We start from the raw sequence: 14662 nt of genomic DNA on the forward strand, positions 1-14662 counted from the left end.
CTTCTTCCACTCTCTAGTTCCATTGGCCAAACCAATCAGAAACCACAGGTCAAGGAATTTGCAGATATTGCAGAACATAGCAACATGTCCCTCAGGTCACAGAGCAAAACAGAGAATGGCAGGAAACCCATGAGGGGTGGGAGGCAAAAATTTAAACTGCAGAAGAATCTATACAATTCAGGACTTTCAATCCATCCACTAGAAACATTACCATTTGTTAAACTCTATGTGTCTATTGTATGTGTCTTTGGCCATAGAAATCTGGAAGTAGTATTCCAAATTCCATATCTTCTTTTTTTTATTATGATTATTTCATTTGCATATTAATAAGATGCTCATATGCTAAATTTTTTATTCTTTTAATCTCTAATGTATGCTTATTTTATGTCCCTAGAGATGCAGAAGTTAATATAAAACTAAATAAGAAAGCATCCATTGAAAACTTACTAAAACATGTCAGGCACCATTTTAGACACTTTTGTCTAACAATGCTATAACACAGATACTGATTTATTTTAGTTTTAAAGACAAAGAAGATAAGGTACAGACATATCCAAAGTCACAGTGATAGTTATAGACCAAGCTGGGATTGAATCCAGGCAACATGGCTCCTGCATTAGGCTTTAGCCTCCATGTTAAGGCAATGTCAGATATTTCACTGGGCAATTTACAATACAATGTGATAAATGTTATGCATACCTCTATTATAGCACTAATCATATTATATGGTGATTAGTATTAGATACAAAGAGCTTTACAAATGAATAAAGAGAATAATCCAGTTTGGTCAAGATGGCAGAGTAGCTAAACACTGTGCTAGCCTCATCCTACAACTAAAATTGCAATTAAACCTCAGAGCAATCATCATTGAGACTCACCTGAAGTCTAGCTGAACAGAAGTTCTATAACTAAGGATAAACTAAAGAAGCCACATGAAGACAGGTAGTAGAGGCACAGACACCAATTGGACTGGTCCCACATCCACGTGTTATATTTAAAAATCAGGAGGGATATCTCAGCTGTGGAGGTTCCCCACTAGGAGTAAGTGTTCTCAGCCCAATACCAGTCTCCCCAGTCCAGGGTTCTAGTGCCAGGGAGAAAAGTTCCCATAACTTCTGGCTGTGAAAATCAGCAGAGATTGTAGCTGAGAGAGATGGAGGGCCACTGGAGCTGCAAGTGTTCCTTTTAGAGGGCCCACACATGGACTCATTCCCCCAGGCTCCAGAGCTGGGGCAGAAGGTGCCAGAAACATAAAGAAAGGAACAAAATTATCTGGCTTCAGGGCCAGGGCTGGAGGGGCAGCTTTCTCCTAGACAGAGGTGATGCCAGAAACCATTGCTCCTTTGTTGAGCCCTCCCCCTATGCAACCTGCACACACAGGTGGGCATCATATCTGTGTCTCCATTAACCTGGCTAACACTGGTCACCCTGCCCTGGCGATTCCCTGAGACCTCATATCTCCCAATTTGGGAGCCCACCTAAGCCACTTCCAGTCACTGTCCCAAACAGCTTGTCTTGGCTCATGCTGTGGACTTACCTAAAATCTCTCAAAGGTTCACAAACCAAACAAACAGTATCTGGCCTCAATATGCCCTATACATCTTGCTCAGCAGTCCAAGGCCCAGCACTAACAGCAGCCAGCCTCAGTTCACAGCTTAGCTTCTCCCGAGTACCCCCAAATCCAGCACCAGTGACAAAAATCTGCAGATCAATTTGTAGCTCATACCAGGTAACCCCAGGCAGGGCACAGGAAGTGGCTGACCTTGGCTTAGACAGGAGCCCTTCTCAAGAAGCCTCAGAAACTACACACTGGTATCCAGCTTCAGACCACACCAGAGTACCACCAACCACTTCCACAAATGACATACCCAAAGTGCAGACTTGACAGGCACTAGAGCCCTGCTAAAACAAATCCTACTTCATAGGGTCTGCCCCTGCACAACAACTTATCCACTATAGTCACAGCCAGTCCTCATAACAAATCAGCCTGAGGGTCATTCTGTCTCATTAATGTGCCAACAGCAATCAAATCTCAACTACAACAGGAAGATGCACACAATTCACATAAGGGACACACCTGGAGCACCTAGCTGAGGTGACCATGGAGACTGTGCCAATGGGCCCCAGAGACACCTACTACCAAGACCAAGAGATATAGCAACTCTACCTAATACTTAGAAACAAACACAGGGAGGCAGCCAAAATGGGGAGACAAAGAGATATGTTCCAAATGACAGAACAAAACAAAACTCCAGAAAAAAATTAAAAAATGGAGACAAGAAATGTACCAGATTCAGAGTTCAAAAAACTGATTGTAAGGATGCTCAATGATCTCAGAGAAAACTTCAGCAAGCACATAGGAAACATAAAAATAAAAATAAAAATAAACATGAAAAAGAACCAGTCAGAAATGAAAACTACAATATTGAAATGAAGAGTACATTACAGGGAATCAACAATAGATTAGATGACACAGAGGATCAAATCAGTGATTTAGAAGATAAGGTAGCAGAAAAAACCCAACCACAATAGCAACAAGAAAAAAAAATCCCAAAAAGTAAGAATAGTTTCAGGGGCCTCTGGGACATCAAGCATACCAATATTTACATCATAGAGATACAGGAAGGAGAAGAGAGAGAGCAAGAAATTGAAAACTGATTTCAAGAAATAATAACTGAAAACTTTTCTAATCTGGTGAAAGAATAAATATACGAGCCCAAGAAGCTCAGACAGTCTCAAACAAAATGAACCCAAAGAAGCCCACACCAAGAAATATCATAATTAAAATGCCAAATGTTAAAGACAAAGAGAATCTTAAAAGCAGCAAGAGAAAAGCAATGAGTTACTTACAAGGGAGCTCACATAAGACTGTCAGCTGATTTCTCAACAGAAACTTTCAGGAAAGAAGGGTTTGGCCAGAAATATTTAAAGTAATGAAAACCAAAGACCTACAACCAAGGTTATTCTAAACAGCAAAGCTATCATTTAGAATGAAAGGACAGATAAGAGCTTCCCAGACAAGAAGAAACTAAAGGAGTTTATTGCCACCAAACCAGTATTACAAGAAATGTTAGAGGAACTTCTTTAAGAAGAAAAAGGAAAAAAAAGATAAAAATTATGAATGATAAAATGGCAGTAACTACAGATCTATTAATAATTACTTTCAATGTAAATGGATTAAATGTTCCAATTGAAAGACATAAGGTGGCTAAATGAATAAGAAAACAAGGCCTTTATATATGTTGCCTACAGGAAACCCATTTTAGATCCAAAGACACACTCAGACTGAAAATAAAGGAATAGAAAGATATTTCATGAAAAGGGAAACGAACCAAAAAAAAAAGCTAGGGTAGCAATACTCATACCAGACAATATAGACTTTAAAACAAAGTCTATAACAAGATACAAGGACCCAATATTTCCACTTTTGTGTATTTCCACAAAGAAACCTAAAACACTAATTTGAAAAAATATATGCATCCGTATGTTCATTGCAGCATTATTTACAATAGCCAAGTGGAAACAACCTAAGTGTCCATCAGTAGATGAATAGATAAAGAAGAAATGATACATATATACAATGGAATATTAGTCAGCCATAGAAAAGAATGAAATTTTGCCAATTGCAACAACACGGATGGACATTTTAAAGGGTATTTGACTAAGTGGGATCTAAAAAACAAAACAAAACAAAATAAATGAACAAACAAAACAGAAACAAACTCATAGATACAGAGAACATTTTTATGGCTGCCAGGTGAGAAGGGGGTTAAGGAATGGATGAAAAAGCGGAGGAGATTAAGAAGTACAAATTGGTAGTTACAAAATAGTCATGGGGTTATAAAGTATAGCATAGGAAACATAGTAAATATTGTTGTAATAATTATGCATGGTGTCGGATGGGTACTAGATGTATCAGGGTGATCATTTCGTAAGTTGTGTAAATGTCCAATCACTATGTTATACATCTGAGATGAATATAATATTATAATAGAAAATATGTTTAAAAAATGAGTGCAAATAATTTGGTGGCAGTAATGGAGAGAAGAAATGAGGAAATGGAGGATGAATAAGCAGATGTCAGTTTGATGTGGCTCCAAAATGCAGAAAGAAAAGAATAAAGGCATCCTTATTTCAGATAGGAAAGGGCATTTGATGACATTTCAGGGAGGCTGGATTTTATCATAAAGATGGCAATGTAATATTTTTACAGTAGAGGAATGCCTTGATCAGATTTGTATTTTAGAAAGTCAAATCTGTTTACAAGTAGAGGTATTGGAGTGTGCAATGGGTGTCATAGAAGAGGCTGGTGAAACGGTCCTTTGGAAAAAAAAATAATCAAACTAGGTCAGAAACGGTAGGAATAGAAAGTTATTTCAGAAGAAGACTGAACAAATGAGCAAAACTTGGTGATAGATTGTAGATGGTGAGAGGTTAAGTATATGAAATTTCTCACTCTCTATAAAATAACATATAAGAAAATACCAGGTAAAAAATTCTTATGTATTTTGAATGGAGGCATAAACAACAAAATTACATATGTAAAAAGCTTCAAACTTATTTATATGTCTCATACAAAGTATGAATGGTGCAAAATTCATATATTTTCAAATTATTATGCTTGAATTAAAAAAACACATTTCAGCTCAAACATCTCTAAGAGCCATTTCTGAACACTCAATTTAAAATAGCCCATCCACTACGGCCATGCCACCCTGAACAAGCACGATCTCATCTGATATTGGAAGCTAAGCAGGGTTGGGCCTGGTTAGTACTTGATAGGAGACCACCTAGGAAGACTAGGTACTGTAGGAGTAAAAAATTTTAAAAAATAAAATAAAAATAAAGAATTGTAAGCTGACAAGGTCTTTGCAACCTGTGAGGTCAACCGAGGGTTGCCTCACCTAAAACGAACAAACAAACAAACAAATAAATAAATAAAAAATAGCCCATCCAAAGGCTCCCAACCTCATTTTATGAGGCCACCATTATCCAGACAAAGACATAACAAAAAGGAAAATTATAAACCAATATCTCTGATGAACATAGATGCAAAACTATCAACGAAATATTAGCAAACTGATTTCACCAATATATTAAAAAGATCATAACCCTGATCAAGGGAAATTTATTCCTGAGATTTAAGGTTGTTCAATATCCACAAATAAATTAATATGATACACCATATAAACAAATGTAGAATAAAAATTATATGATCATATCAATAAATACAGAAAAAACATTTGATAAAATCCGGCATCCATCTATGATTAAAAAAAAAAAATCTCTCAGAAAAGTGAGAATAGAGGAAACATACCTCAACATAATAATAAAGGCCATGTATGACAAAACTACCAATAGCATTATATTCAACTGTGAAAAACTAAAAACATTTTTCTTAAGATCAGGGACAAGACAAGGATGTCCACTTTTACCACTTCCACTGAGCATATTATTGGAAATCCTAGTCACAGCAATCAGACAAGAAAAAGAAACAAAAAGCATCTATTTTGAAAAGGAAGAAGTCAAATTGTCATTATTTACAGATGATAATACTATATATGGAGAACCCTAAAGATTCCACAAAAACACTGTTAGGACTGATAAATGAATTCAGTAAAGTAGTAGGATGCAAAATTAATATTCAGAAATCAGTTTCATCATTATACACCAATAACAAATTTTCAGAAAGAGAAATAAGAAAACAATTCTATTTACAATTGCATCAAAAAAAAAATAAAATAAAATACCTAGGAATAAATTTAACAAAGAGGTAAAAGACTTGTACTTGGAAAATTATAAGACATGAAGAAGATACAAATAAATGGAAACATGTATGGTGCTCATGGATAAGAAAAATTAACATTGTTAAATTGTTCATATTCCCCAAAGCAATCTACAGATTCAATGCAATCTCTATCAAATAACGATGGTATTTTTTACTTAACTAGAACAAATAATCTTAAAATTTATATGGAGCCACAATGATCCCATATACCTACAGCAATTTTGAGAAAGAAGAGCAAAGTTGAAGATATCACAATACCTGATATCAAACTATACTAAAAGGCTATAGAAACCAAAACAGTATGATACTGGCATAAAAACAGATGCATAGATCAATGAAACAGAATAGAGAGCTCAGAAATAAACACCTATGTGGTCATTTAATTTATGACAAGGGAGGAAAGCATATACAATGGGATAAAGAAAGTTTGTTCAGTAAATGGTGCTGGGGAAACTGGACAGAAAAATGCAGAAAATGAAACTAAACCACCTTCTTAGACCATACAAGGATAAACTCAAAATGAATTAAAGACGTAAATGTAAGACCCAAAACCATAAAACTCCTAGAAATGAACAGGCAGTAGACTCTCTGACATTTCTCTTACAATATTTTTTCTAATATGTCACCTCGGGCCAGGAAAACAAACAAACAAAAATAAATAAACGGGACTATTTCAAACTAAAAAGTTTTGCACAACAAAGGAAACCATCAACAAAAAGAAAAGAAAACGTACTGAATGGGAGAAGATATTTGCCAATGATATTTCTGATAAGGGGTTAAAATTCAAAATTTATAAAGAATTCATCAACTTAACACCACAAAAAATAATAATCATAACAATTCAATTAAAAAATGGACAGAGGACCTGAACAGACATTTCTCCAAAGAGAACAAACAGAAGACCAATGGACATAGACATGTGAAAAGATGTTCAACATCACTAATCATCAGAGAAATGCAAATTAAAACCACAATGAGTTATCACCTCACACCTGTCAGAATGGCTATCATCAAGAAATTAACAAAGAACAAGTGACGGCATGGATGTGGAGAAAAGGGAACTCTCATACACTGTTGGTTGGATTGCAAATTGGTGTAGCCTTTATGGAAAACAATATGGAGGTTTCTCAAAAAATTAAAAATAATACTACCATTTAACTCAGCAATTCCAGCTCTTGGTTTATTTGAAGAAAACCAAAACACTAATTGAAAAAGATATATGTTCCCCTATGTTAATTGCAACATTATTTACAATAGCCAAGATATGAAAGCAACCTAAGTTCCCATCAATAAATAACTGGATAAAGAAATAGTGGTACATATAAACAATGAAATATTACTCAGCCATAAAAATAAATGAAATCTTGTTATTTATGAGAACATGGATAGACCTGGAAGGTATGTTAAGTGAAATAAGTCAGACAGAAAAAGACAAATACCATATGATCTCTCTTATATATGGAATCTAAAGAAAAAACAAACAAACAAAACAGAAACAGACTCATAGATGCAGAGATGGTTGCCAGATGGGAGGGGGTTTGGGGGTTGGAGTGTAAAAGGTTAAGAAACTAGGAAATAGTCTTGGGATTTTAAAGTAAAGCATAGGGAATATTGTCAATAATATGGTCATAGCTATATATAGTGCCAGGTGGGTTACTAGACTAGTCAGGGGGTTCACATCATAAATTATACAAATTTCTAACCACTATGCTGTTCACCTGAAACTAATATAAAATAATATTGAATGTCAACTGTAATTGAAAAAATCAGAATTGGGGAGAAAGACAATGGGGAACAGTTTAAGTTTTACAGCAAACAAGCAAAGTTCCAATCAAGAAAAAGCCACGTTCAAATCAGTAGGAAGTTTTAGGACATATTTATTGACCCTTGCCTCACAACCTTCCTTGTGGTTTGGAATGGTCTAGAGGGGGCAGTCTCCCAATTCTTGATCTCTCAAACCAGAGACAGCAGAGTTAATTTGCAAATTCTAATCTGTTTCAGAGGCTGCCAAAAGACTAGTATCTGTCTTACCTTCTTGGTTATCAGGCAGAAAAGATGTGCCACTGTTCAGGAAAGCTGCAGGGGGTCTATATACCCATAAATGCCTGGGCAATTCATTGTGGGTGGAGATGTACAGTGGAACATCTAATACAAGTGAGGAAGCAGAAGTGACACTCTGGGAAATTACAACTTTCAAAAGCATCCATGTATACTCATTAGAATGGCAATTAAAAAATAAAATAACAATGATTGGCAAGTGTGTAGAGAAAATGGAACCATTGTGCATTGCTTGGGAAAATCTAAAAAGGTAAAATTGCTGTGGAAAACATTATAAACAAAAAGAAATAAACAGAATTACCATATGATCCAGCAATTACAATTCTAGGTTTATATCCCAAAGAATTGAAAGGAGGGACTTGAACAGATATTTGTATACCAGTGTTCACAGCAGCATTATTCATAATAGCCAAAATGTAGAAACAATTCAAATATCCATTAATGGATGAATGAATAAACAAGATATAAACTATACATGAAATGGAATATTATTCAGCCTTGAAATCTAACAAAATTATGATACATGCTACAACATGGATAAAGTTTTAAAATATTATACTATGTAAAACAAACCAGATAAAAAATGACAAATATTGTATGATTCCACTTATATGAGGTACCAAAGATAGTTAATTTCATAAAAACGGAAAGTAGACTAGCTGATACCAGGGGTTAAACAAAAGGAATAATGAGAATTGTTGTTTAATGAGTATAGAATTTCAGTAAAGATGATGAAAAGATTCTGGAGGTGAAGAGTGGTGATAGTTGCTCAATTTTAAATCCCCTAAAATTTACACTTATTTTATTTTTTTAATTTACTATTTCTCTTTAGTGACATTGGTTAACCAAAATCCAATAAATTTCAGCTGTACACTTTAAAAGTAAGGCATATACATATTTACACTGTGCGTTCCCCTTCCATAGTTAGAGTTCTTTTTGTCACCACATACTTGATCCCTTTTATCCCATCTACCTCCCTCATCCCTGCTGCCCCTACCCTCTGGTAACTACTAACCTTTTGACCATGTCCATGAGTCTCTGTTTGTTTGTCCTGTTCATTTGTTGCTTTTAGGTGTATATTCCACATATAAGTGATATCATGTGGTTTTCAACTTTTTCTGTCTGGCTTACTTCGCTTAGCATGATTATCTCGAGGTCCATCCATGTTGTCACAAATAATAGTATTTTGTCTCTTCTTACAGCTAAGTAATATTCCATTGTGTATATGTACCACAGTTTCTTTAGCCAATCATCTATCGTAGAACACTTTGGTTGTTTCCATGTCCTGGCCACTGAGAATAACGCTGCTATGAATTGGTGTGCAGATACCTTTTCAGATATGAGCTTTCAAGTCTTTAGGGCAAATACCAGTAGAGGGTGCTAGATCATATGGTAGATCACTTCTTAGTTTTTTGAGGAACCTCCATACTGTTTTCCATAGTGGCTATTCCAATTTGCAGTCCCATCAGCAGTGTATGAGGATTCCTTTTTCTCTGCATCCTCTCCAACACTTATTACTTGTGCTGTTGATAACAGCTATTCTAACAGATGTGCAATGGTATCTCATTGTGGTTTTGATTTTCATTCTCTAATAACTACTGATGATGAGCATCTTTTCATATGTTTGTTGAGCATTTGCATGTATTCTTGGGAGAAGTGTCTGTTCAGGTCCTCTGCCTAATTTTTGATTGGATCATTTGTTTTTTTGTTGTTATCAAGTTGTATGAGTTTTTTGTATATTTTGGATATTAGGCCCTAATCGAAAGCGTTGCTTGCAAATATATTTTTCCATTCAGATGGTTGTCTCCTACCTTGTTAACAGTTTATTTTGCTGTGCAAAAGCTTTTCAGTTTGTTGTAGTCTCACTCATTTATTTTTGCCTTTACATCCCTTGCCTTTGAGTACAGATTCATAAATATGCTTTAAGTCCAAGTTCCAAGAATTTAGTCCCTAAGTTTTCTTCTATGCAATTTATTGTTTTAGGTCTTATGTTCAAGTCCTTAACCATTTTGAGTTAATTTTGGTGTGTGGTAATAGACAAGAGTCTGGTTATATTCTTTTGCAGGCGGCTTTCCAGTTTTCCCAGCACCATTTATTGAAAAGGCTTTCCTTTCTCCAATGTATGGTTATGGCTTTTTTGTTAAAACTTATATGCCCATATAAATATGGGTTTACTTCTGGACTCTCGATTCTGTTCCACTGGTCCATGTGTCTGTTTTGCTGCCAATACCATGCTGTTTTGATTATTGTCGCTTAGTAGAATAATTTGAAGTTGGACAGAGTGATGCCTCCAGTCTTGTTATTTTTTTTCAGGATGACATTGGTGATTTGGGGTCTTTATGCTTCCATACAAATTTGATGATGTTTGGTCTATTTCTTTAAAAAATGCTGATGGGATTTTGATGGGGATTGCATTAAATCTGTATAATGTTTAAGGGAAAAGGTCATTTAACTATGTTGATTCTTCCAATCAAAGAACATGGAATATCTTTCCATTTCCTTGTTCCTCTTAGATTTCTTTTAATAGGATCTTATAGTTTTCATTATATAGATCCTTCACATGTTTTGTTAGATTTATTCCTAGGCATTTTATTCTTTGTGTTGCAATTGCAAAAGGATTATTTTTTCCACTTCTTTTTCTGACACTTTATTATTAGGGTATAGAAATGTTATAGATTTCTGAACATTGATATTGTATCCAGAAACTTTACTGTATTTGCTTATTGTTTCTAGTAATGTTCTTGTGGAGTCCTTAGAGTTTTCTATATAGAGAATCATGTCATCTGCAAATAGTGACAGTTTGACTTCTTCATTTCCTATTAGGATGCCTTTTACATCTTTCGTTTGGCTGATTGCATTCACTAGAACCTCCATGTTATATTGAAAAACAACGGCCGTAGTGGACAGCCTTGTCTTGTTCCTGATCTTGGAGGGAAGGTTTTTAGTTTTACACCATTAAGGGTAATGTTGACTGAGGATTTGTTATATATGGCTTTTATTTATTATGTTAAGTTACTTTCCTTCTATACCGATTTTGTTAAGTGTTTTGATCACAAATGAATGCTGTACCTTGTCAAAGGCTTTTTCCATATCTATTGATATGATCATATGATTCTTATTTTTTAATTTGTTTATGTGGTGTATCATATTAATCCATTGCGTACGTTGAGCCATCCCTGTGCCCCTGGGATGAAGCCCACTTGATCGTGGTGTATAATCTTTTGAATATGTTGCTGTATTTGTTTTGCTAGTATCTTATTTAGGACTTTTACATCTGTATTCATGAGAGATATTGGTCTATAGTTTTGTGTGTGTCTGTGTTATTTGTACCAGATTTTGGTATCAGGGTAACATTGGCCTCATAAAATGATTTAGGAAGTATTGCCTCCTCTTCAATTTTTTGGAAGAGTTTGAGGAGAATAGGTATTAAATGTTCTTTGAATGTTTTGTAGAATTCACTGGTGAAACCATCTGGTCCTGGACTTTTACTTTTTGATAGATTTTTGATGATTGTTTCAATTTCCATAATGCTGATTGGTCTATTTAGATATTCCAGTTCTTCTTGATTCAGTCTAAGAAGGTTGTATATTTCTAAGTACTTGTCCATTTCTTCTAAGTTATTAAGTTTGGTGTTATATAATTTGTCATAATATTCTTGTGTGAGCCTTTTTATTTCTGTGGTGTCTGTCAAAATTTCTCCTCTTTCTTCCCTGATTTTCTTTCTTTGTGTCCTTTCTCCTTTTTCGTTAGTGAGTCTAGCCAGGGGTTTGACAATGTTATTAACCTTCTCAAAAAACCAGCTCTTTATTGTATTATTTTTTCTATTGTTTTGTTTTGTTTTGTTTTCAATTTCATTTATTTCTGCTCTAATTTTGATTATTTCTTTCCTTCTGTTGACTTTAGGCTTCAGTTGTTCTTCCTTTCCTAGTTTTTTAAGGTGAAGCATTAGGTTGTTTATTTGAGCTTGTCCTTTTTTTGGAGATAGACTTCTAATGATATGAACTTTCCTCTTAGTACCACTTTTGATGTGTCACAAATGTTTTGTTATGTTGTACTATCATTATCATTCCTTTCTATTTATATCTTGATCTCTCTTATTTCTTCTCTGACTCAGTCATTCTTCAGTAGCATGTTGCTTAATCTCCATGTATTTGTGGTTTTATCTGCTTTCTTTTTACAGTTGATCTCCATTTCAAAGCATCATGATCAGAGAATATGGTTGGTATGATTTCAACCCTCTTATATTTGTTGAGGCTATCTCTGTGTCCCAGTATGTGATCGTTCTTTGAGAATGTTCCATGTGCACTAGAGAAGAATACATAAGCAGCTGTTTTGGGATGGAAGGCTCTGTAAATGTCGATTATGTCCAGTTGGTCTAATGTGTCATTTAAGGATGGTATTTCCTTATACATTTTCCATTTGGATAATGTGTCCATATCTGACAGTGGGTATTTATGTCCCTGACTACATTAATGTTTTGGTTTTTTTTTTCCCTTAGTTCTGTTAGTAATTGCTTTATATATTTCAGGGCTCCCTGATTGGGAGCACAGATATTAATAAGTGTTATGTCTTATTGAGGCATGATTCCCTGTATCATTAAGAAGTGTCCCTCAGGATCTTTCTTTACTTTTTTTATTTCGAAGTCTATTTCATCTGATATTAGTACCACTATTTCCCTTTTTTTCTCAATGCTTTTTGCTTGAAATATCATTTTCCGCCCTTTCACTTTGAGTCTATATTTGTCTTTGGAGCTGAGATGTGTCTCCTGGAGGCAGCGTATGATTGGGTTTTGTTTTTTGATCCAATCTACAGCTCTGTGCCTTTGTATTGGTGAGTTCATTCCATTTACATTTAGAGTGATTATTGAAATATGAGGTCTTCTTATAGCCATTTTATCTTTTGCTTTCTGGTAATTCGGTGTTTCCATTGCTTTCTTGTCCTTGTGTTTCTTTTTTTTTTTAATTTGGTTGGCTTCTGTGGGTTTTCCCTCTGTTTCTTCTTGTTTTGTCTTATATACTTCAGTCTGAGTCTTTAGCGTGTGGCTACCATTGCAAATATGTAGAGAATCGTTCTATATATGTAGTAATCAATTTTCTTTTGCATGTGCCTTATCTTCATTCTACTTTGCGAATCTGATCTTTGAATTCTCCCCTTTTCAGTTATCATTGTCTCAGTATGTCTCTATGTATGCTGAACATTTATTACTATCTTGCTATAGCAAATCTCTTCTTATTTTTTAAGCTTATAATGTCCTGTTCATAGTAAGGGTTGCACTCCTCTGCTTTTGTCTGCCTGCGAGTTTCTCTACTCCTAGATGTGGGGTTTTTTTTTGTTTTTTTTTTTTGTCTTTTTCTTTTGGATGAGCTAACTCCTTTCACTATGTCCTTTAATGTAGACCTTGTAGTGGAGAATGACAGCAGATTTGGGAAATCTCATGAACTATTTGTCTGAAAATGATTTCTAATCCCTGCTCCTTTTCCTCCCCTTCGACAATGCCTATTATTCTTATATTTCCTCTCCTGATGGTATCATCTAGTTCTTGTATTTCTCTTTCACTATTTGTCATTCTTTGTTTTCTCTGTTCTTCCTTCTGATTTATTTCTGGATTCCTGTCTTCGATATCACTGATCATTTTCTCAATTTAGTTGAATCTATTTCCCAAGTTTCCTGTTTGATTTTTCATCTCTTTTGGTGTGTTTTTCATATCCAGAAGTTCTATTTGGTCTTTTTGAAGATTTCGATCTCCTTGCCAAAGAATTTATTCTGCTCTTCTAGTTGTTTTTCAATTTCCGAAATTGTTAATATGAATTGTTTTGGATCTCATCGATTTTTTTCCGAAGTACCGTCCTGAATTCTCTGTCATTTAAGTCACATATTTCTTTGTCCGTAAGCTTATTTTCTGGAGACTTTTCTCTTTCTTTCTGAGCTGCCTTGTCACCATGGTTGTTCATGATGTTTAATGGACTATTTCTCTGCCTGAGAATTAATAGAAGTGCATTCTGCTATTTTTTCCAGAAAGATTTATTGCATAAAGGTCTCTCTTTAGCCTGTTGCCTAGAAGACATTTTTCTTTTGATTTCCAGTAGATGGCGTCTATGTCTCTTGGATCCCTGCTTTATATAAAGTCCTAATAATGCCTTTTTTAAAATAAATATTCAATCACGCTTGTTACCCTCAGTCTCAGTCCCTGTCAGTGTTAATGACAGTTTTGGTAGTGTTTGCTTAGATTGCCCTGGAGCTCTGCGGTGTTCGGTCTTGAATGATATGGGAGGAGGGGCCCGCTGGGGACTGCGGCTCAGCCTCATATTTTGCAATCTTGGCTGATAATAATCAACTGTTGTTTCTGTGCCATCCCACTTTTCTGCCTTCTTCATTTCTCCTCTTTCTACCCTGATCCCTGGGCACTGCTGCTGGTCCATGGATTTCACAGCTCTCCCCGACAGGTTGTTCAGGGAACCTGGAGCACCTTTTCCCCTCCCTCTCCTTCTGCAGGGAGCTTTGACTGTAAGAGGCAGCTTCTGTGTTTCGCCCCACCTACTGCCCAAGTCTCAGAGTTTTGATCTGTGGTAGTTCTTATGTGTAGATACCATGCTCAGATATGCTGATGTGCAATTTGGGTGTTTTTTGTTGAGTTTTAGATGTTCAGCTTATTGTTGTTTCAAGGGGAGCAAAATGAGGACATTTCTCACTCTGTCATGTTTCTGTGGTCACCTCTGAAATTTACATTTAAAAACTGGTTAAAATGATAAGTTTTATGTTTTGTACATATGACGCAATAAAAAAATCAAATAAATAAATAAATAAATAAATAAATAA

General features: G+C 35.2%; 1 protein-coding gene and 1 pseudogene across 1 annotated transcript in view; both read left to right on the forward strand.

Moving 5' to 3' along the window:
- The window catches only part of HECW1 (HECT, C2 and WW domain containing E3 ubiquitin protein ligase 1), a 486667-nt gene that overhangs the window by 430192 nt on the left and 41813 nt on the right, over positions 1-14662 (forward strand). The window lies entirely within an intron of this gene.
- On the forward strand, positions 4698-4815 carry LOC112473580 (annotated as a pseudogene).

The sequence above is a fragment of the Pteropus alecto genome, unplaced genomic scaffold (genome assembly GCF_000325575.1).
Source record: "Pteropus alecto unplaced genomic scaffold, ASM32557v1 scaffold109, whole genome shotgun sequence".
NCBI classification, from domain to species: Eukaryota; Metazoa; Chordata; class Mammalia; order Chiroptera; family Pteropodidae; genus Pteropus; species Pteropus alecto.